The 22,574-nt window shown below is 44.1% G+C and overlaps 1 protein-coding gene across 1 annotated transcript in view; it reads right to left on the bottom strand.

Moving 5' to 3' along the window:
- Positions 1 to 22,036, bottom strand: part of RNF38 (ring finger protein 38) — a 101,579-nt gene extending 79,543 nt beyond the window's left edge. Inside the window, exon 1 of the mRNA XM_019554976.1 lies at positions 21,966 to 22,036. The gene's annotated coding sequence lies outside the window, so the exon portion shown is untranslated. The remainder of the gene's footprint in view (positions 1 to 21,965) is intronic.
- Positions 22,037 to 22,574: the final 538 nt, after the last annotated feature.

Genomic DNA, 22,574 nt, shown 5'->3' with positions numbered 1-22,574 from the left:
CTGGCGCTTCCAGCTGGGGAGGCGGGGCTGAGCAGGCCCTGCTGTTGCCCGAGCCCACTGGGCTTCACCTGGGTCCTACTGCCCTTGGTTCCCGTTCCTTTTTTTTTTTTTTTTTTTTTTTACAGGAACCAAGGGCAGATAAATATTAATTTTCTAAACCTTTCATAGGCCCCGCAAGCTGGATAGAATGGCCTTGCAAGCTGGATCCGGCCCGCGAACTGCACGTTGCCCACCCTTGGTCTAGCTGCAAACTGAAGATTCACAGCAGAATATTCTTCAACAAAATGTGCTTCAATAAGAACTGAATTGTATGTTTATATTCAAAGCACAGCGCTCCGTCATTTGTATTACTCCTGAGAGTGCTCCATAAAATAACCTCAATTTACTCTATAAATGTAAAGAACTAGATCAGTGTAATTGCCTAAGGCACTTGCTGCCAAAGCCATTAAGAACACCTGAATTCTGGGGTGTAATGGAAGGGATTCTTTTAAAGTACACTTCACTATATGCTGACTGCTGCTTTCTCCAGATGTCCCTAAAACTGGTATCCATATGGTTTGTAAAGATTAACCAACACAACAAGTAGCTGGGTGGGAGATACACTGACCGGCAGATATCAAAACAATTCCAGTTCTGCAGCCATTTTATGGGCGTGGTTGCAACAAGAGGATTTTTTTAGTCCACTGGACAACTCCTCTGCCTAAGTTGTTACAGTGGCAGTTTGAGTGTAAACTCTGAAACTGCACATATGCAGTAGTCAGTTCAGTTAAGATTATTCAAGCCAGAGTGAACTCTTGCCTGTTGCTGACATAAGTGGCCTAGATTTTCTGTAGAGTATCCACCTGTTGAGTGCTGAGTGTAAGCAAGGTATGGTGACATGTGCAGTAGTACAGCGTACACAAGCATTTGATTGGCCATGGTCCCAGCAAGGGTTTGATTCAAAGTTTGGTGATGGGAATGGTTGCAGACTGCATGAGGTCAGTGAGACTTTGATTGGACAGTTTGAGTATGCATTTGATACAAAACTTGGATGATGAATAGGCTAAGGCATAAACAGATTGAATGAGTGAAATGGGGTGACTTTGGGGTATGTGAGTTTAGCTTGTGGGCTGGAGTAGGAAGGGGTTTCTGCTTGAGATGGAGAGGTTGTGATCCAGGAGGTGTTCCAATTCTGTTGCTGTCCTGGGTGGTCATAAGGTCAGTTCTTGGAGAATTTAACTTGGACACAGTTCTTCTCCGATCGAGGCCTCAGTAATTTCTCTTCATGATGTTCCTACAGCTGCAGGAATCAGAGCTAGTGGTAAGGTATCACCCGACCCTGGCACCAGGATGGAGGATTTAACCGTTGCTTTCTTTTAGGGAAGCCCAAAGAAAGTGAAACTAAGGATCTGGAAAGCAGTAGGGAAAATGAGTATTTACTTGACAGTCTGAGTGAAGTACTTACTGGAATGGCTGAATGGCTGACTCAAAGGTTCAGTGGTATGTAAGCTCTGTTACAGCTGACCATGTAAGCTATAGAAGAAACTGTTTTGCTTAAGAGGGGGAATATGGATTTGTGGGCCAGGGTTGTAGAGCAACACCAACTTATCTCATGTTCCTGGACTGGAGGTTGCTGTGCGACTCTGGTGCATGTTAATACAACTTTTTCTTTTACTGTTTTATAACTTATATTCTGTCTAACAATATACTTACATTTGGTTTAATATATTCTTGTGCATGTGTTTATTTTGTGCAAACTCTCACATAAAGCTCAGCAGATATCCAGCCTAAGCTTTAACTTTTAGGTAACCTAGTTAAATTTTATAGCTCTTGACCACTCCTTTCACCTCAGTATTTTAATAAGTTGCCTGCCCACTCCAATATAAATTCATCTGTGTATTCTAGTTAAAACATTGATGAGTTAACAGTCGAAGTTGTCTTAAAGAAAACAAGAGAATAGACCCTTGCTGATTTGCCAGATTCTCCTATTCAACTCTTCTACCAAATACAGCATTTCTACTTATTCACCTTTACTTGTCCAATGTCAACAACAAAGGTGGCAAAATGGTCAGAAAATACATGTTCACCACCTTCTTAACTGGAAAAAAAGAAGGATTTTCAGGAAAGAACCCAGCAAAAAATGTTGGGAGATCACCACTTACGTAAAGGTTTGCTGATTTATTTCCTGATTGATATGAGGAGCAGATTTGACCACTGTGTATCAAGAGAGCCCCCATGGCATGCCCAGTGGCATTCTCTGAAGTGATTGCCAGGATACCAGATGATTATATATACAGTCAGACACTCCTCTTCAAAAAACAAATGGAAAAAATACCTGGAATGCTGATGGCAACCACTGAAGATCAACTCCAGAGCACTGAAACCTATAAGCTGCCACCAGGATAGTACACTGAGCTTTTTCCGGCAATCATATTCTCCAGCTGAGATGATCCTGTCTCGGTAAAGGTCGCTGGACTTTATGCTCCATTCCTCCCCTCTCAAGACACTCTAGAAGCAACTTGGCAGCTGGTTAGCCCACTCCCTCAAGACCTCTGGTGACAGAGCTTTGCAGGGCACCCCTGCAAGACCAAATCAACAGCCAGCCTTTCCTGGCAGCCAATCAGCATCTAGCATTAACACCATTTAGTGCTGCTGCCAGTCTGACACACAAAGCTATTTCTCTCTCACAAGAATCCAAGTTAAAGAGCTATTGTCCACAGGCACATTCATAGAATCATAGAAAATGAGAGTTGGAAAGGACCTCAGAAAGCTGTCTACTCCAACCCCTTCCTCAAAGCAAGACCAGCCTCAACTATATCCCCCCAGCCAAGGCTCTGTCTAGCCGGGTCTTAAAAACCTCCAAGGATGGAGATCCCACAACCCCTCTGGATAACCTGTTCCAATGCTTTACTACCCTCCTTGTGAGAGAGTTTTTCCTCATATTTAACCTAAACTTCCCTTGCTGCAACTTGAGACCATTGCTCCATGTTCTGTCATCCACCACTACTGAGAACAGTCTTGTTCCATCCTCTTTGCAACCACCCTTCAAGTGCTTGAAGGCTGCCATTAAATCCCTTTTGCAGTCCTCTCTTCTCCAGACTAAATAAGCCCAGTTACTTCAGCCTCTGAAGTCATGTGCCCCAGCCCCCTAACCATTTTTGTTGCCTGCTGCTGGACTCTCTCCAACTTGTCCACATCCTTTCTATAGTGGGGGGACCCAAAACTGGACACAGTACTCCAGATGTGGCCTCACCAATGCCAAAAAAGGACATTCCATGGGGCTTGCTCACATACTTCATTCACTTAAGCTCAGTCTTCTTGTCCTTATTGTTCTTTGTGCCTCACATTGAAGACATGACTGGATGGATAGTGCCATGTATTTCAGCCTCTCTACCATCATTACAAAAGCCAGACATCCAAATAGTTTTATCCAAGTGGAAGGCCTAGGCATGTCCACTGTTTAGTAGGGGTGTGCGAAATGGGCTGTATTCAATTCAGATTTGGCCCAAATCAGGGACAGCGATTCAAATCTGTTGATCTGGAACACTGTTCCAATTCAATTCAGCTGAATCTGAATCTGAAGATAAGTTGCTGATTCAGAGAATCAGTGATTCGACCATAGACACAGCTCTAAATGTTTTTTCTACATACCTCAAGGTACCAAACACAGCTCATAAACACTCTGATGCTGGGGAGGATGGAACATCCCATAGGCGTGCAGGGGAGAACCCCCGTGTGCTCAATGGTGAACCAGGTCTGCTGCTGAGTGCACAGGGGGACCCCCGGCACCCCCTCTTGGTTTGGCAATTAGCTGTGGGGGGGCCCTGGGTGCCTACCCAGACCCAGGAGGCTCTAGTCGCTGAGCTGGGGGGATGCAGCAGGGGGTCTCAGCACGCTCCCCAGTGGACCCAGAAGTGGACTGGAAGTGCTTCTGGTCCACTTCTGGGTCTGCTGCTGAGCATGCTGGGGACCTCCCTATGTTCCTGTGAGATGCTCCATCTGCCCCACCATCGCAGCACTCACAAGCTGCCTGGTACCTTGAGGTATGTAGAAAAAACATTTAAAGCCATGTTTATGTCTGAACTATCGAATCTTTCTGAATCTCTCCAAATTGATTCAGAGGGTTCTCATTCAATTAGGACAGATTAAAGGGTCTCCTGATTCAATTTGGATTCAGAGATTCGGCCACTGAATCGGGCCGAATCTCTACCAAATTGAATCGGCTATCGAAGCTTTGCACAACCCTACTGTTTAGGAAGGTGGTATCGCTTCATACCCTGAACATGTGGTTTTGGAGAAAATAGCAAAAAGCAGGCTTGGTGGTGTAAGGTCAAACTCCAACTTGGGGGTTTGGAGCAAATTCTTAATGGACCATGCAGGAGGGCCTGCATCTCCTAACCCTTCTGAGGTGATAATGATCCAGAAAGCTACTGTCATTTACAAGTGTGCCAGGATACAGGATGCCATTGACTTGATCAATGGGTCCATGAAAGTTCTAAGGATGAGGCTAAAATCCCATCCTTCATCGATGCAAATAACCTAGACCTTCCAAGGTTTTAGCAAAGCAGGGCAGGAAAACATTACCTGCTGCCCCACTGACAAATGATCAGCTGAGATTACTACTAGGTGCATCTTGACTGAATTCACAAAGAGGTCATCCTGTTTCAACCTCAAAAGACAGGGTGACAAACACTGACATCTCACACAGTAATAGGACTTTTTCTTGGTAGAATACAATAATCTTGCCCATTTCACCACAGAAGTTTGGCTCAGGGTTTTTAGTGCTATTAGCCCCAGTGTCATGTACAAGTAAAGAAAAGGACTGCTTTATGCTCAAGAGCCCTTTTTCATTCAGACAATGATCTGGAAGGTTCTTAGATCCAGGAAGAGCATGCATTTTTTTGTCTTAGATTGAAAGAACTGGATTTAGGGTAGATGGATGACATATGCAGAACATCTAGGAATAAAAACAGGCTCAGCCATGCCAGGGTTATTAAGATCAGGTTGGAAGAGTTTTGTTTGGTTTTATAACAACTAGAAGCTAGAGGAGTCAAGAATAGGTATATAATCCCAAGTCCACAAGACCAGAAAGACACTAACTGGACAAAGATCTTTTAGCTTACAGAACTAAAAGATCTGACATTTTGTTGATCTGCATCATGAACAGGCCTGTCCTAGGATAAGCCCAGTCTAAAAAAAATGTCTTGAAGGATGGAGTTCTTGTCAAGTCCACATGTTGGAGATCACGTAGTACTGGTCTAGGCTGCCTGCCTGGGTGTCGCATAGGCCTGGAGGATGTACTGCAGAAAGGTATAGCTCATGTCTGCTGCATCAGGTCCAGAGCTTGATTGCTTCCTTGCACTGGGGAAAACCTCAGATTGGAGACACCAGCATTACTGTATTTGGCCAAAAGATACATCAATATGATAAGGCATGATCTACCGTGACTGTTTTAAGACATGAAGAAAGGATTTTCAGGCCACGTAGACTGTCCTGAGCTCCTGTAGGTTGATCTGCATTGGTGCTTCTTGTTGGGCCCTTAGGTCTGAAGCTCATCCATATGTGCTCAATAGGCAGCAATGGGGCATCATCAGTCACTGCAGTTTTGGATGGTAAAGGAGGACCAAAATGGACCTTCCCTGTAGAAGTCTACAGGATAATTCCATTACTTTGGAACAATGGGACTAGCAGGGAAATTGTCACAGGCCTGTCCAAGGATTGTTTGCCTGCACACACACACCAGCCTTACCAAGCTGTCCATGTAGCCCTGAGGAAGGGCACCTGAGACCCAAAAGCTTGTCAACAGCTCTCCCAACTATACAGTTGGTCCAAACAAAGTAGCCTTGATTCTCCAAATTTCCTGTACCATCACGGCTACAACAGTACTCCAACCCTACTACTCAGGCCAAGTTGTCCAGCAAGCAGTTCATGCCACTGTTATCAGATTTGCTTCCAGTGTGAAGCCAGGTTAGTTAGGCCCTAAAATAGTCATTTCCAACATTTTTAGACACAAGGCACCCTTTGAAAAATGCTAGCTCTTAGCTTTCTTTTTTTGACGGCAAAAATTGAGGAATTCTGTTGCAAAGAACTCAGAAAGACTGCAACAGGTCAGAATACTTTTGACTCTGCAGGATCCTATTTAAAATATCTGGGTTTATCTTGTGAATCATGTGTAGGGTGACTTAAGAGTGCTAATATTGCCCAGCATCCTGTGGCAGCCTTAAAAAAATTTTGCTGCACCACCCTGGTTGAGAATCACTGCCCTAGAATCTGTCCTAAGGGGCACATCCTACGGCTAACAGTATTTTCTTGCCCAGTGTTGAAGTTATAGGTCTGTGAGGTAGGGGAGTTACACCAGTACTCCTCAGTTCTCTAGAGCAGCTGCCCCTACAAAGGGAAGGAGAATGGGGCAGACTGTTAATAATGTATGCATACTGCCTCCTCTCTCCTGGAATGCCCGGTGCCTCCTCCAGTTTTGGTGGAAGATGGGGGAGGTGCACTGGGAAACCAGAGGCAGAATGTACAGGATAGCACTTGCTGACAGTGTCCCCTGGAAGAGAGGGAGCACAGCCACAGGACAAAGCAGCCCCTGAGATACAAGAGGGTGCAGAGTGCCCACTGACGGTGAATGGAGCCCACCAATGACTGTTAGTGACCATTCCCTGGGCACTCCACCTCTGTTCTCCTGGAACAGCCTCACCCCACATCATCTGGAACTAGGATAGGCTTAGGAGTCCTCAGAGACCAGTGGCACAGGGTACACAGCAGAAGGTTCACTGACAGCCAACTCCACTGCAGAGTGCTCAGTGATGGTTCACTCAGCTCCCTCTACTCTTGCAGGGGAGGAAAGGGGGGCAGAAGCAGTGCCACAGGATGCAGCAGCCCCCAGCAATGCTCCCTGGCTACAGAACATGCCACTGCATGCAGCTGCTGTAATTTCAGAGTGTTCCAGCTGGGGAAGATGGTAATGGGCTGCAGGTCTGCTCAAGGCTGAAGCACTCCACTTCTGAAATGCTTCAAATGCCACAGGGGTGCAGGTTGTAGCCGTGTTGGTCTAAGGACATAGGCAAAAAAGGTTCTAAGGGTGAATCTGATATTTTTTATTAGACCAACTTAAATAGTTGGAAAAAATTATTTTGGCAAGCTTTTGGGTTTAAAAACCCTTAGTCAGGCTGAGGAAGTCTCTGCAGTTGGTGTGTGTTCTTCCTAGACAACGCATCTGTTTTTAGGCAAGCAAGGTTCTCTGGGTAAATGCAACATCTTTTATTAGACCAGCTAATTTTTAGGTGGTCTAATAAAAGATATCACATTTACCCAAATACCCTCACCTGCCTATGTCCTTAGATCAACACAGCTACAATCTATTCCCCTGAAATATGGAAGACATCTGTTTATACTTTATAGGCTTTTTTGCATAAGGGGGAATACTTGAAGCCAGGTGACCTTGACATGGCCAGTTTGGGTCCAGGAAATGGTTTTTCTGGGCTTGCTTTGCCTTCTATGTCTTTGGTACAAGGCACAAGAAACAGCAGTACACATTTGCCTTGGATGAGCAGTGCTAGACAGAGTCTGACCTTGGGTGAATGAAGTGCATGTGCATCGAATGGAACCTCCACAAAGACAATCACTCAATGGAGAATTAGTCCTGCCTATACTAGAAGAGCAGAAAGCAGGTTATACTTTTTAGAGCCACTTGGGAAAGACAGGAAGTTAGCCTGATATCGCAGAGACTGTTTTATCTCTCTTCAAGCTGGGTGGTGAAAGTTTCGTGGTCTTCTCATCTCCAAACCTCAATTTAGTGGGTATATCAGGTTTTTAATTTTTCTAATGTCTGCAGTACTCTTACAAATCACAATAAGCACGAATATAGGGCACCTCTCCATCCACTCCTCCTGAGCTAAGTAGTAAACACACAAAACATTTATTTTATTAATTCAATTTATACGCTGCCTTTCCCAAGAAAGGATATGGCAGCTCACAGTAAAAAACAAAATAACTTATGAAAGCAGGTATGATATACAAATATACAGGAGAAAATCCTGAACAATATTCTAACTTCACCTTACTTGCTAAATTAAAAGGTTTCCAGAAGACATCCAGGCTCAGGTTCTGGTGGGCTGCAAGGCAGAGGGCGTTTCAAAGCAGAAATGCTATTACAGAGAATGACCTCCCACATGTTTTTGCCAAGTGAACTTGGTGCACAGATGGTACTTGCATAAAAGTTGCTTTCAGCTAACCTTAGGGATCAAGGTGGAACATAAGGGAGAAGGCAGATTGGACCCAGATTGTTCAGGGACTTACAAGCCAAAAACAGCACCTTCAATGGTGCCTGGAAAGCTACTTGGAGACTGGGTACAGATTCTGGAGCACTGGGATAATGTGCTCCTAGCAACCTATCCCTATCAGAAGGCAGGCTGCTGCATTCTGCACCAGCTACAGCTTCTTCATGGTAATTGTAGACTCCATTGTGCAGTCTAGGTTCAAGGTAACAAAAGCATGGATGATGGTGGCCAAATTCAGATCTGAAAGAAAGGGTTGCAGCTTTCTCACCTGATGGAGTTAGTGAAAGGCATTCTTAGCCACCATCACAACCTGAAAATCCAGGTGCAGCAAGACACCAGGAGCACCCCAATGCTGTGAACCTGAGTGACAAGGGGAGGTTGAACTCCATTAATGATGGATTTTCCCATCCTCCCCAAGTCATGTGGTCTACCAAGCAGCATCACCTCTGTTTTGTACAGCTCAGCTTCAGTTAGTTTACCTGCATTCAATCCCCAAGTTCAGTTGCCTTCTCGATGTAGCATCTGTAGGGCTTTTTTGGGGAGTAACAGAGCTCTCTCCCAAAACAACCATGTCTCCAAAGGCTGCCTAAGAGGGGGAGTAACAAAGGGATGTCATCCTCTAAAAGCAGATGACATCACCCATATACCAGTGATTGGGGCTGTGAACTGAATAACCGGGCCACCTGATTGATCCAAAAGCACAGGTACTCACTGTCCTCAAATTACATGAATACAGATGTGAAACCAACTTGGTATGGCTTTTGGGGTGGGCGGGAATGCTGTCTAGGTGCACAGTGCAGCAGTGGGGGTGAGGTACCCGAATGTGTATGCAAGGCAGCAGTTTGTGTAGACGGCGTGGATGCCCAGGCATGCAGTGGGGGCATCTGTGTGGTGCACAGCCTGGGGCTTATCCTGGTGTGGCCCTTGGATGCTTGGAATTTGAACAGTCCCGACTTAAAAGATCACTTTCCCCTTGCTCATATTCAAAAAGACATGTTTCTGTAGTTATCCAACTTTGTCTAGCAGTCAACCAAGATGACACAAGCTTCCTGTCACATACAGAGGATTACCCACCAACAACAGACATAGGTAAAATGGATTTCACTGTAAATGTAAACACCTGAAATTTTCACTAGCTATATAAAATTATTTCCTCTGCTTTCCACCTCAGGGGAACATTACTAAACAATACTTTTACAAAGTCTTCACCTTCAAAACACAAGGCAATGAAACCTGGCTTTTTAATCATAGGTAAAGTCATTTTTAATTTAGAAAGATGCACAAAACAGCCTTTTCATTTACAGAGCATGGTGATTTTATGGGACAGTAAGTGTTCAGCTCTACACTGTTCTGAAATGTCAGAACATTTAATAAGTCAAGTGAAGACATAAGGTGCCAGAAGCTACTGTTATAGACAATCTCATTTTCTCAGTCTTCTATCATTTCTTTCAAGACACTGAAGTGCTTTTTCTCCCTAAAGGCTTCTTTAAACATCTGTAAATGTTACTGTTCTGTCACCACATTCTTACTCGGCAGTTTTGTGAAAAATCAGTTTAGGTGTGGTGAGGGGAAAAATATCCTGCACAGATAACAGGAACTTAACCATTTTACAGGACTTTCTGTATTATCTAGGTCTATTTTTTTGCCAAATCTTTTTTTTTTTTTTTTAAGAAAATAAAACAGTAAAAGCTGCATTAACCAGCATGAATAGGAAACATGGTATGCCAGCGATATCAAAATCCCAGTTACCTGTGGGCAGGGGTTTTTGGCCAGATGTGAAGGGCGGGGTGGGGAGGGCGGCAGCAGTGGCTGGATTCAGAGGGGCAGCAGCACAGAGTGATGAGTGGCAGTGGTAGCTGCTGCATGTGAGCTACCCCTCCCCCCACACGTCTGGCCAGCCAGCCAGAAATTCCAGTTAATAGAAATGCCGGTTAACATAGGTTTTACTGTACATTTATTTCTAGTTGGGGGCCCAGTCCCATGTACTCCTTAGTTTGGGATGCCCAAGATGTGCAGGATAATGCCATAACACTTCAAAAGCACTTTCAGTTATTATCTTACTTTCTTTCAAAAGAAAAAGAAAATACATACCCTTATATCATGGCAACCTTCAGAATTTTATTAGTAAGTCATAAGTTGATCATCTGGTTGATTGCTCCCTTCCAACCAAAAAGCCAGATCAGGGTCAGCAAAGTATGACCCACAGGCTGGATCTGGCTCACCAGACAAGTTCAGCTGGCCTGCAGGTGCCCACAACTAATTGTATCCTGCCCAGACAGTGCATCTCACTTCCACCCTCGTGTGTGGAAGGCCCTGGCCCAGCCATCACAGCTTCCAGGTGGGGCTGCTTCTCCCACTGCTGCAGTTGCCAAGGGACCTGCTTGGCTTCCCCAGTGCCTGGTGGCTCCTCCTCATCTGCCTGCTGCAGTGCGCACTCCAGGCAGCAGGTAGGGAAGAGGCAGGGGCGGAGAGAGGGGAAGCTGCAACTGGGTGGAAGCACAGAGCATGGGGTTGGGGCTGGCAGGAGTGCAAAACCCGTGCCCAGGGGGGTGGTGGGAATGCGGAGCTTGGGTGGGCAGGGTGCAGGTGTGAGGAAAGGTGGAGGGACTCCCTACACACTCCCTCCTCCATTGCACACAGCCTCCACTGGCAGTGGCAGCAACAGCAGAAGCAGGTAGTGGGTACTCAGGGTGCTTGTGGCCTGCACAGGTGCTGGCACCCAGCAGCGCGCTGCTCCAGCCAGTGCTGCACATGGTGGCAAAGAGCGAAGCCAGGTCAGCCTGCCACGCACATGCAGCTCCTGGCATCCATGCGCCACCAGAGGGAAGCCCCACATGATGGAACCCGCTGCCTTCCCCACCCCCTGCCATGCATGTCCTGGGACTCTGCTGGGAAGCAGGAGGCAGGGCTCCCCTCCACATCACGCAGAGTGCTGGGACCTGCATGGCAGGGGGTGGGGAAGGCAGCTGGCTCCATTGCACAGGGCTGCCCCAGTGGTGCAAGCGCCAGGATCTGCACGTGCACCACAGGAAGCCCCACACGATAGAGGCAGGCCAGCTTGGTTGCACTCCTTGCCACCATGTGCAGTGCTGGCTGGAGCCACACACCACTAGGCGGCAGCACCTGAGTAGGCAACGAACACCTGCCTGCTGCTGCCGCCACTGGTGGGAGCTGTGTGCCATGGGATTGAGTGTCTGGGGAGCACTCCCCACCCCCCATAGCCCACAAATCCCACACTCCCATATCCTGCCCCCACATATACTATGTAAATACCAATCATGACAAAAATGTTTTTTGTAATAAAATATGTTACAGTATGTGTTTGGCTTTTAGTATATAATCTGGTTTTTTTCTGGTTCCAAGATGGTAACCCTCCCCTCCCAAAAGGAGTAATTCCAGGGGCAAGGAAAAAGGACTTCTGGTTCCAAGATGGCGACCAGGGGCAGGCCACCTGCCAAGGGGTGGTGCTCTCCTTGTAGCCCTCAACAGCCCACCAAAACTCATTAAGTAGCCCTCTAGCCAAAATACTTACCAAGCTAAATTGATGATCTATCTCCAACTCTGCAAAATCTGGTTCAATAATTCCTCCTCGCTGTCCTGAATGAGAAGTGTTATGCAGAGCTCTTTCCTCTGAAACATTCTACCTATAACATTAAGAATGCTATCACACACAAGTTGGAAAACTCTTCTAAAGTCTATACCAGTGCTCTCAACCTGTGGGTTGCAAGAATATATATATGACAGGGTCATGAACAAACTTTAAAAATAGATCAACAAACTTTAAAAATGGATTCTCCTTTAAAGAAGAAAAATGTGGGAACCCGTAGTTTTTCCCTTGCAGACTGACAGAACTCCAGCCTGCAAGGGGCTGCTTGGGGCCCTCTATACCTCATACACTGGGGGACTGCGGCTTGGGAGCAGGGACCGGCAGGTTGACAGTGAGGGGAACTGGGTTGGGACTGGCCAGCAATGTTTAAAAATGGATCATGGTACAAAGGTTGAGAACTACTGGTTGATGCCATCTTGCATCTGCCTCACTGGACTTACAACATCCTGTGGGTTTGGGTTTATTTAAAATACTCAAAATCAAAGGCAGGCAACCATTTTTGGCTGCAGAACAGAATGTCCTGACCCGTCTTGGGTCAGAGGCAGGCATGCAAGTATTGCTAGGACCTGGCTGCCACTGGCCCTTATCCCCACAACAGCATAAGGACAGCTCCCACAGCAGGACCCCTGCCCTCCTTACCAAATGCTGCCAAAGCCCCATATCCATGGGTCATATCCAGCAGGCCATAGGTTGCCGCCCTCTGCTCTGAATGAAACACCTCCAACACCAATCCAAGTCTCCTCTCCATGCATAATGACTCTCCAAGGTCTTCTCAGGACTGAGCAGCAAAACTCTCTCTCTTTAGTGAGCCAGCCCCCCTCATTTTATCCAGATGGGAGGAGGAATGTTTGGGACAGTCAGCACAACATACACTATTTTCCAACATGACTATCTCTTGTTAACAAACTGGTTCTCAGGCATCAACCTGTTGTTCCAAGGACAATTGAAGACCTCATCCCTTGATATTAAATTGTCCTGCATCCAGCAATCCACCTTACAGGTAAAAGATTAGCATTAAAAATGCCTTCAGCTTACATAACTTCACACATTCAAGTCAATTCCATCTCCAAAGTTGGACTACTGAAAACAAAACAAAATAAAGAAAAATACCTTCAGGATATATGGAATTAAAATTACAACAGTAGCAAGTGGTTCACTGAAACATGAGAGGTTCAAATCAATAAACTATAGAATAGTATCTGCCAACCTGCATTAAAAATGGAAAAAGGTAAGAAGTCGTCCAACAAGAATACTCAGAGTCAGTTAAGACTTGAAGTGAAGAGGAGCAAGAAAAAGAGAATGAATTCATGCTAGCTTAAGTATAACAGGAATAACTCTTACACTTATAAAAAAACTGGGGAAAGAGAATACTAGAGAATAAATCAAGAATAACTTGGAATTCATTCGGCTTTTTCATCCATAGGTCAGAGTATCAGAGAAAACTTGAGTATTTCATTATTCTTATTTTACAGTGAGGTTTGTAGGTCCACTAATAAATGGTTATTCTAAAATTACTAAAGTCCTGAACTGTTTTCTAAAGGCTGAATTCTGCACCACTCTTAGTGTAGTCCTTAGCTTTGCTCCACACAAGCAGAATACAGACTATTTTCTTGACACTAGAAGCTGTGTACCGTTTTTGATGAAGCCTCTGTTCCCATAATTTTATATTTATTTTTTGTTTTTGGCACAATGGGAAAGATGTTACCCCTGAATTATTATTTCTGCATCCAGAACAGACAGACTAAAAGAAGTTCAGAAAAAGTCCAAAGAAAAATTAAAGACCTGGATTCATGCCTGAAGAAAGACTGAGACTTAAAAGGGTTGGTATAGTACGTGAAAGTCAGGGAAGGAGTTTGAAAGCTAGGGAGCTGGGTTACTGAAAAGCATAAGCACACCAAGGAGAGAAATGCATTTCTTGAAGCAGCGTGAAAAAATAAAACCAGAAATAACAAAGTATATCAAGGATGGAAAAGTTTAACATGAATAGTTGGAATTTCCTTCCAAGCAGATGTATAAGACAACAGAAAAGGCTCTCAAAGAGCTATACCAGAGGTAGGCAATGTTTATTGACTGGAGTGCCAAAAAAAACAATGTCTACCTTGGAAGGTGCTGGAGTGCCAGTATAATAAGTATACCAGAAAAAAAAACAAAAAACAAACACCCCAGGCCCCGGGGGGGGGGGGGGGGGGGGGGGGGGGGGTACATGGGAGGACACACTTTATGTTAGCATAGTTAATCATCATAAACACTGCTTTTTTTTTTTTAAATACAGTAAATACCAGATCGTCTAAAAATTCTAAACCTGGTGACAATAAATAAAACTTCTTATGCTACCTTTGCTCTCGTGTATTTCTTTTGTTAAGCATGTTGTGATAAGAGTGAGAAAGAGCAAGAAAGAGAAAAGAAAGGAGACAAAAGAAGGGAGACAAAAAAGAGAAAGAAAAAGAAAGAGGATGTGACCATCACTGCCCATGTCTACCACCACCACTACTAGCTGTGGCTCAGGCCTGCTGGCCCAGGGCAGTGTCCGGCAGAGGGAGGCAGTGACACCCCAGCACCAACCGCCAGGGCCAGGGCACTCAGGCCTCCCTGATAGTCCTGAGCAGGGTGAGCCTGGGCCCAGAGCTGAGAGGGAGGTCCTGGCTGGGGCAGATAGCATACACAATATGGGGAAGGGGTGGGAGGAGGGGAAGGGACTGTGGGGAAAAGCGGCCTTGCCTAGAGCCATGGTCATGGCCTTGGCGGGCACCAGCTGCCTCCCTGCCCCAGCCCCGGCCCTTGTGGATGCAATGAAATTAAAGGAAAGGGAAAAGTTATGGCTTCTATGTTGATCTGGCCATTTTATGCATCGGTATATTTTACGGCATGTATTTTACATCATAGATTTGTCAAATTTCATTATAAATGTTCAACTGATTAAACTGGATTGAAACAGCTGTACACCACCAAAATTCCATAAATAGCTTCAATTCAGCAATCTTAGTTTTTATCTGACTTAGAATTATACGCAATTTCTGTCACTAACGTTAAATGTGAAAAAGTGCTACTATATTTCCCTTGTTTCTGCAGAAAAAAGTAAAAGCAATTTTGGGGAAAAAAAAAAATCAATAGTTTTTACACTATCACAGTTAAGGTCAGATTTGAGGAAGAAGTAGTGCTACACTACTGGCAATCCTAAAAGTAAATGGGCATTTCAAACAAAAAGAGAAAATTAAACTGTCATCATTGGACTTCAGAATCAACATCCCATGCCAGAAAGAAAGGAAGTAACCTCAGGCAACTCCTTAGGAGGCTTTCTGCCAACTTTGCCAGATGGTAGGAAGATTCTGGACAACACAGAGGTCTTGGATTGGTGCTAAATTTCTTATTATTTCCAAGTGCTTCACCACAAAACTGACATAAGACCAGAGGGGTCATGCACCCAGAAAAACAAATGCATTTGGGGGTACTTTAATTTTAACATAGCTTCCCTGTGTTGTGGAAGAGCTGAAGAAAGAAAGGAAAGGCCCTGGAGCAACTCCTGGCAGAAGAAGCCCTACTAATCCATCTCAATTAGTGCCGGAAAAAAACCAGAAAGCCTGGAATAGGTGTGGAAGCAACAGGGGTCCAGTAAACAAGCTACCCTGTCTTCCAATCTATGGCTTCTGTAGGATTCAGTCCTGCATGCTGTGGGGAAGAGACTGAACACCTTTTTCATTCTAGAAAGGGAGGTGGGAGAAAAGCAATTCCATGCACACCTCCTTCACCCACCTCAGAAACACAATAATACACAGAAAACTCTTAGAGTCACTTTCCAGTCCTCCTTACAGAGATTTCCTCTTGGAGGGGGGAGAATCTTTTCCACATTTAGGGCAGGTCTGACCTTGCAGCTCTTACTACAGGGAAAACTCCCCCTGAGCTGCTCCCCCAGCATTTTATTTCTTCATTACTGCTGGGTGGTCAGTTTGTTTTTATTGAGTGGGAAGCAGGGGATAGATAGAAAGGTCATGTCTCTGAAAGGAAATCTACCAGAAATAGTTTGCATGCTAAAAGTTGTATTTCTGAAGATTTGTTTACAAATAAGAATACTGTACTGACAAAATAAAATGAATATGCAGTAAGTTAATACTGTTTCAATCTAAATATTTCCACACCATTACAGAAAGGGATAGAGAGTAAACCTAATCTCTCAACTAACCAGGCCACAATTATTTCTGAAAAGTCAAATCTACATTCTCTAAGTTAACACAGTCAACACAAGCTACATTTTAGGATACAGCTTCTATAATATCTTAGAAAGAAAAAGGTACAAGCAGGTCAGATTTGGTTTAGTTCTTGCGCTAACATAAAGGTGTCTGGCAAGCAGGCAGAAACCAGCAACTATGTGCTTCGTTTTACTGTCTGCAAGTATCCATTCAGCAACTGTACTCGTGGCGTAATAAAGGACAAGAGGAGAAAACCATTCAGTTGTCTTAGCTGTAAATAAATTAAACGCGACTGGAAAGCACATTGAAGAATAAGGTGCTTGTACTTCTCCTATGTTTGCCTTTCCTGGGAAACCACTGGGTTTTAAAACAAAATTATGCTTTTAGTGATAATTGGGGGTTTTTTAAAATGTTTTTCTCCCAGAACATATCTTGATCTAAGAACAGCTTTATCCACAAAATTCTGCCAGTTCTTTATTAATGATAATTCCAGTCTTCATCCAAAAACATTCCAGTCATGTTTCAGTGAATAGCACATTAACGGTTTAAACATGAATGACAAGCTAACACTAAAGACTCTGGGATATTACTGGCATGAAGAAATACGCCCCTTTGATTCACACTTAAGCCCCCTCCACCTCCAAAACTGCAATTATTTTAAGACTCGTCTTCATTATAGTCACTTGGATGCTGCATATTAATCGATCAAACAAACAAACAAAAAAAGAATCTACAGTATATCATAAATTCAAGTAAAGTTTTTAAGGGAAGAGAGGAGGTTGCAAAAAGTGCTGTTTTTTGATGCTGTGAGGTTAAACGGGTTCTTAATATTACTAATAATTCTCCAGACAATGATTCATTTTTTAATGCAATGAGGCCACACATGAAAAATCTGAGTCTTTGGCTTCCTGCTGATCTCACTGAACATGAATTCAGGATTTGTGTGTGCCAAGTCAACAAAATCAAGTAACTGGGGTGGAAGCCTGGGAACTGTTTTCATTAAGATTGCAACATTCCTTTAGTAAGTGTTGTGTAGAACATTTCCTATATTACCTGCTTTCCAGGAAATGAATACTGGACTAATGAACAAGCTACTGTAAAATACAAGGAGACTGGCAGTTAGTTACTGTCCACTGTTTCTCATATACTGCACAAACAAATTGATAAGAAGTGGTCACAAACAGAGTAGTGTAGTAGTTTACTAAAATGTAGGTGCACCAATTAGCTGTAGCTAAAGATGGAGGTGACTTTTCAGGGAAAATTTAAAGGGGAACACACGCACATGCGCACTTTGATTTTTCTGCATCTGTTCCATTATAAATTGCAATACATCTTGGACTACTAAATTAGGGTCAGATCTTGGCTTCCTTATTCAAGTGAAATCCCTGTTGCTACTAACAAAAGTTACCTCCAGTAATGACAGCAGTCAGCTCAAATTTCATACCAGATTTTAATCCAGGGATAGGCAACCCCCCGGCATGGGTGCCAAAGCATGGCATGCACAGACATTTTGCTTGGCACGCATACCTCGGGGCAGATGGCGGGAAAGTGGCTGGGGCTGCACTACCACAACAAGGATTGGGCCCCTTGCAGCTCCCCCACCATCCGCCCCGGCATGCCAACATCTTATAAATTGAGGTTGTGCAACCCCTGTTCTAATCCAGGGTTACAAATCTAACTGGTTTAGAAGCCCTGAATATTCATGTGGATTCATTTATATTGGACCACAAATGAAAAATTCTGCACTACCTTTTTACATAGCAATGAGTGTTTCTACAAAGCACTACTAAAGAAAAAAAATCAGTATTATCTTCATATAGAAACCTCTGTGGATGATTACAAATCAAAGGGAAGACATATATTTCATTAACAAACACAATGATATTAACTGAGAATCAGTTCTCTCACCTCACCTTTACTTTTAAAATAAAGACTCAAAGTACAGTACCCATGTCTGAAAAGAGCACAGATGTCCATTCTCAGTGGTGCTCATAATTTTCCTGAACAAGCAGCCATTCTATCATGTGATCAACACTTTCTCACACAAAATGCAAGGTAGACAGTTTCACATATACTCTAAGAAAAGGAAGAAACCACACCACATAAGGTTATCATTTTGGGCAGAGTAGGAATCACACTTCTCTGCAGTGCTCCCAAAACAACACTCTTCATACTTTTTGGACTAGGTCTTTTTTAATGAGTTTTTACAGATATCTGGTCCAGTCAGATATAAAAGTAATATAGACAAGAATGTCGGCTCCACAGTTACTTTCCCGTTCCCCAAATGAATAAAGCCAAGATGTTTTAGCATCTTTCTTTATCACTCTGGAGCTCTTGAGTACTGAGAGACTTGGAAGTAGTTACACACCTTTATGACTGTAACAAACTTGCTGTTTTCCTTAGCAGCAATTTAAACATCTCTAAAATTTTGCCAAGGTAAGCTGCCTACCTGGACTTAACACATCCATTTTTCCCCCCATTTTCTCTCAATGGTTTTCCTCCCTCAGTTCTGTCTCCACCTCCTAGGTAGGGTTCTTTGCTGCTGTTATTCATTAGTGGATTCACTCTCAGTGGCAAAAAGGAGGAGACCACACAAAAGCAGTGTTCCAGATCTTAGACCTGTGGTTCTCAACCTTTTAGGACTTAAGGCATCCCCCTACTGGACTCCTACATAACTTGTGTGAATTGAATGGCACCAATTTAAAAAACTAATGTACACTTTACAGTGCTTACTACCTTGCAGAGGGACTGGGCAGTGGGGGTGGGTGACTGTTCAGTCATGGGCCAGCCTGAGCCTGTGTTTATCTCCTCACACCTCAAGGCACCCTTCAAAGGATTTGCTGATACCCTAGGGTGCCCTGGACCCTAGGTGAGAATCAGTTTTAGACACTTGACTGGGGTGAACTAGTTAATTAGCTCTGACAAGGAAACCTCATTACCATCCCTTGTTACTCATCCAGGAACATCTTTGGGACTAAAAGCATGAAGAAAAAAGGAGTGTATGGTAAGATAGCAGAGATGAGAGAAACTATTGGTTTTAAAACAGCACATATATACTGTATGGCTTTACAAGCCTACGCACCATCAAGCCTACTAGCCATTGACTTCAGCATCTCCAGTTCTCATAGTGTCTTCTCCACTTATCACATGAATCCCCTCCCAACCTACCCCCGCCTCCCCACTGTACCACACACCATTGCCCTTCCATCACCAAAAGTGATTCCAAGCCTGTTGGTTACTCTCAGGCTGTGAAGCTAGCAAACCTGATCAAAGCATCAACAAAAAGTCTCTGCTTCACAAATCAACATGTACATATATACCAGCTGCAGAAGGCTGAGTTGGTATTTTTCTTTAGATTTCCTTCCCCTATTGCCACTGCCAACAGCAGCGCGGAAGGCAGACTGAATTAGAAAGCCAAAAATGTCTTTTTTCCCCTCAGCTTTAAAGAATGCTTGCAGATTTGGAAATTAAATGAATAAAGATAACCATGCTAACTTTTATGTAGGGGTGCACCAACAGATTTTTTGGGCTGAAACCGATGGCCGATTTTTAATGAGTCATATTAGCAGATACTGATCCAAATCCCAACAGCTATGCAGCCCGGAAGCATGGAGAGCTGTGTCTGTCTGGTAAGTCTGTTGTGGAGGTAGGGGTGAGGGGAGGGAAGGGAAGGGGCATGGAGGGCAGAGGGACAGATTGAGGTCCCTGCGGTGAGGGAGGGAGTGGGGCTGGGGCAGGTGCTGCCCAGCTGGGGTAGAGCAGGGTGCAGGATGGAGCCGTGAGCAGCTCGTCTGGGGCTGCAAGGAGGGAAGGGGTGGCTCCTGTTGCTACACACACCCCAGGAGGGCATGTGCCTGGATCTGCATGCAGAGTGGAGGCAGGCTGCCACTGTGGACTGGGGCTGTGGTTACACTGGGCTGTGCTCAGGGAAGACAGCAGCGGTGCTGGAAGTGGTACCATAGGGGGCTGCAACAACGCCAAAATTTACTGTAGGCCCACCCCCAGCAATGCTGCCAGTCCCAACCACAGCATGGCTCAGTCCTCCCACCGGGAATAGCCCAGCACTTCCCTGACCCCAGCCCACAGCAGCAGCCCACCTTCACCCCACGTGTAGAACTGGGGGCACGTACCCCCATGCCTTCCCAGGGTGCAAGCAATGGCGAGAGCCACTCTCCCCTCTCCATGCCCTGCGCATGAGCTGCGGCTGTTCTGTGCCCTGTCTCCCCACCCCTCCCCAGCTGGCCAGCACCTGCCGCTGCCCCAGTTCTACTCCTTCCCTCACTGTGGGGGGTCTTGATCTGTCCCCCTACCCTCCACATCTTTCCCCTCCTCCCACAATAGACTTACCAGCTGGACTCTGGTCTCCACATTGCCTGGCTGTGCTCCTGGCTACATGCACGCACATGGCATTTATGCGCACATTATCAGCCAAAAAAAGCCAACTGCCAATAGTGTCCATTTTCCTTATATTGGTGCTGAACTGTTATGGAACCAATGTATCAGTGCACCTCTACTTTTATGCGTGCTGCAGAATCAATCAGAATCTTTAAGTAATTTTGGAAGAGGCCTGATGAAAAATGTCTTGTATTCAACAGCTTGTGTAACTTTATCCAAATTATACAGTTGGTTCAATAAAATATACAACCCTAAAAAGTTATTTACTCCTGCATAATTCCTGGACCATAATGGCTATGACATCAATAACACTACCAGGTAATTTTGGCAAATTCTGCCAAGCATTTATTTGATGCTGAAGGTGCTTACTCCTATCAGACACTTAAAAGCCCCCAGTGTTCAGGCACTCAGATTACTGAAGACCAGGTGACATAATTTAGTTTTCTAGTGTACTATCAAGAGAAGCTTTGTTTTGACACCTGTACAAAATATGAGTAGATTAGGACTTCTACTTTAAAGCAATGATGCAGCACAGCCAGACAGTCAAGCCCCAGTCTAGATTTTGGGATGTTCTTCCTAAATCCTGTAAGAAGCCAGACAATGAAAGGAGCCCCACTGAAAAGTTAACATTGGCCTGAAATTAACTGAAAATGGATCAAACAGCTTCTAATAGGCTGCACTTACCCAAACAAATATGTTTGCTCTTACAAAGAACACTGACAGAAGAATTTAGTTTGAGAACATTTGCCTTAATCCCAATTTTATCCAAACAAAAAGAGTTTATATATGATATTTACAGGCATGGTGATTTAGCGCTTAGCTTTAGAGCGTATGTAATGCGTATAATCAATTAATGTTATTAGGAACATAAACATTTAAAAAACCAACACCACATACAATGCAAAAAACATGTCTTGAGAATGACTAACCCTGAAACATTTTTCTTTGTGGACTTCAAACTTGTATAATCTACATGTACATCTCCACTGACTTAGAGCAAGCCCGTGTATAGAAATGATTCCTTGACAAAACAGTAGGGAACAATTTATAGGCTGCTATTTTGCAGTGTGAGCAGTAAGCCCCAGTCTCCAAAACACATGAACAAAGAGGAGAAAGCATTTGAAAAACTCTGCAGCACATATGGAACATGCTTTTCCACACAGTTGAATGAGCTCAAACTTCACAAGTCACAAAGGACAGTAATAAGAAACCACTACTGTGTATAGAAAACCTACTGTGCAGTCATCACCCGCTACTACCTGTGGGTGTCAGTATGGTAAACCAGAAACATTTTAACAGTGAGGGAATATGAGCAAAGATTACAAGGCCAAATCTTTCCTATTTAACTCAAAGATCATCTCCAGTGAAATGAAAATTTTTTAAAGGCCAGAGTGATTTCCAGTTTTAACATATCAAGTCAAATCCTGACTTTGGAAAACACTGGTAGTCCATAAAGACAATGCAAACGACACAAGAATGGCATGCACCTTCCCAAAAGAGGAGTTATGAAAACCTCACCTTGTCACTGTCATCATTACAGATGTGGTCCTGATGGATCGACTGACATTGGAAGGAAGCACCGATACCACCTACAAGAGAATGGGGGGGAAGAGGAAAAATATAATTAAACTGCAAGCACAGTCTTTATGAGTGCTAAAAATATAGACAAGCGTAGCAGCCAGATTTTTTTTTTTTTTTTAGACATCAGAGATTTAGTTGCCAAACATCTATGTCAGACAACTCTTGCATTTAATTCTGATCATGGGATAAGCAGCAGAGATGTTTTTACACAAATTGCCAGAGAGATCTTCTCTTAGATTTTTAAAAAAATATTTAAACAGAACAAAATTAGCACTTGTTCTTTAATCCAAAACAAATACATGCAATAAAACAGTACATCATGCACAAACAGAAGACACTAACAGCCTTGTACTTCATGTTAAGTCCCACCCCTTCCCCAAACCTGTGACAGTTTAAACAATCTGATGGAAAAAAAGACTATTGTCTTTAATTTAAAGGGAGGGTAACTGGGAAAAGTCAGGACATTGAGGCTAATCATTTTTTTGTTAATAATACTTGTATTCAGGTTGGGATATTGCCCTCTTCCCATCTCTCCTGCCAGGGCTC

Source organism: Crocodylus porosus, unplaced genomic scaffold (genome assembly GCF_001723895.1).
Source record: "Crocodylus porosus isolate Cpor-Errol unplaced genomic scaffold, CroPor_comp1, whole genome shotgun sequence".
Lineage (NCBI taxonomy): Eukaryota > Metazoa > Chordata > Crocodylia > Crocodylidae > Crocodylus > Crocodylus porosus.
The sequence above is the reverse complement of the archived record's forward strand: the minus strand, read 5'-3'. Positions and strand labels throughout refer to the sequence as shown.